The sequence below is a fragment of the Echinops telfairi genome, unplaced genomic scaffold (genome assembly GCF_000313985.2).
Source record: "Echinops telfairi isolate 266 unplaced genomic scaffold, ASM31398v2 ScPeMD7_1;HRSCAF=3_0, whole genome shotgun sequence".
Lineage (NCBI taxonomy): Eukaryota > Metazoa > Chordata > Mammalia > Afrosoricida > Tenrecidae > Echinops > Echinops telfairi.
Genome location: NW_022103896.1, coordinates 82,110,648 through 82,112,639, shown reverse-complemented (window position 1 = coordinate 82,112,639; position 1,992 = coordinate 82,110,648). Strand labels below are relative to the sequence as shown.

At 45.3% G+C, this 1,992-nt stretch overlaps 1 protein-coding gene and 1 pseudogene across 1 annotated transcript in view; both read left to right on the top strand.

The window, feature by feature from the left end:
- Positions 1 to 1,992, top strand: part of ST18 (ST18 C2H2C-type zinc finger transcription factor) — a 132,858-nt gene that overhangs the window by 94,523 nt on the left and 36,343 nt on the right. The gene's annotated exons all lie outside the window — the stretch shown is intronic.
- LOC105979538 lies at positions 1,234 to 1,578 on the top strand (annotated as a pseudogene).

Genomic DNA, 1,992 nt, shown 5'->3' with positions numbered 1-1,992 from the left:
AAGCACATTTGTACATTCATTGCCCTCATCATTCTCAAAACATTTGCTCTCCACTTAAGCCCCTGGCATCAGCTCCTCATTTTCCCCCCTCGCTCCCCGCTCCCCCCTCCCTCATGAACCCTTGATCATTTATAAATTATTATTTTGTCATATCTTATGATCCTTCTTATTTTTTAGTGGAGACGTTGATTGCATTGTTTCCCTCTGGATAACACTATGACTATATCCAATAAGTTTTGTTACATTGTGCTTTGCGTTCCCTTAAGCAATGTTCTGTAATTTATCTCTTGGTGCTTCTGATATCCATTGCAATGGCTACGCAGATACTCACAGGCAAAATTCGTGATTAGAGGGTTTATTAAGGAAGTTAACAAGTTGTAATGCCAGTGAGAATGCTCAGAGTAGTTGTTTACCAGGACATGTTATAAAGTTTCAGGTCTGCTAATAAATGCCCAAAGAGATACACAACTCTGCTCTAAGGCTCAACCTGAAGGCATTCAGCTCCATTGGTCGGCAAGTGCCGGTGGTATCTCACTCCAGCAAACCTCAGCCCAAAGCCACTCAGCTCCACTTCCTTGTATCAGCTACTCCAGCCTCCCCAATTAAGTGTCCAGAGGCACCCCACTCCACAAACCACCCCCTCCACAAAAGCATCCATTTTACTTCCTCCGTGGGTTGGGAAGTTCATCATTTGTTTGATGCCCTAGCTCCTGTTCTGATGCTGATCCTCTGATGGCACAACTGCCGTTGGGATCCAGGAGGTCTACTGTGCAGGGATCACGCATCCTGAGTATTCCCTCCGCTCCTGGCTTTTGCTGGTAATGAGATCCGTCCTTCTGCTTCTCAGAGGGCTCATTTTACACACATCAGCATGGCACTCCAGGGACTCCTATTTGCAATTACCCAAAGTGGAATCCTATCGATATCTTCTACCCCAAATGGAATCCTATCAATACTTTCTTCCACTTTGTAACCAGACCCACGCAGGAAAAAGTTGTTTGGTGGGAGCTAGGCTTTGGCTCAATGAGTCACATTAAATAATTTGCTGCTCCTGCATGCTTTCATTTTCATTTGACTCTAAGAAATATGTGATTTGGCCCCCATCACTGAGCCACCCTGGACGCTTCTGCATCCTCCTCCTTGAGCCTCTTCGAACCCCCTTGCTACCGAACGTTCAGTGCTCTGCACCTGCCTTCTCCTTCAGGCCGTGTCCACGAGGATAAGGAATCCCATCGTATGACCGCTATCCAGAACCTCCAGTTTTTCGACCCCTTTGCTGATGCCAGTAAGGGTGATGACCTGCTTCCCGCGGGGACCGAGGATTAGATCCATGTAAGAATTCAACAGCGCAACGGCAGGAAGACCCTTACCACTGTCCAAGGGATCGCTGATGACTACGACAAAAAGAAACTAGTGACGGCATGTAAGAAGAAATGTGCCTGCAATGGTCCTGTGATTGAGCATCCAGAATATGGAGAAGTGATTCAGCTCCAGGGCGACCGGCACAGAAACATATGCCAGTTCCTTGTAGAGATCCGACTGGCTAAGGACAACCAGCTGAAGTTTCATGGGTTTTAAGTGCTTGTGCCTCACTGATGCTTAAGTGAGGGTTTCCTTGCAATGAGTAGAAAATGCCCCTTTTGTCCCTTGTCCCAAGTGTAAAACCTCAGAGCTTGTACCTCAGAGGGTGAGTGAAGAAGTATTACTCCTTGAGTTCCAGTTCCATCATACAGACGTGTTTAAACTTGTCTGCACAATCAGTAGGTGACAGCAGACAGGTCCTCTCACTAATACCCTTAGTCTCTTTAGGGTACCTGCAAAAAAAAAAAAAAGCATACTGGTTGTACAATGGAAAAAAGCAATCTTGAGATTAGGACTAACATCAAATTTTTAACAAAACTCAAGTGGTTATCTTCCCAAATCACTGAAGCTTTACATCAAGTTTACAGGAATGCCACTCCACATAAAACAAAAATTTTTAGATGGATCAAG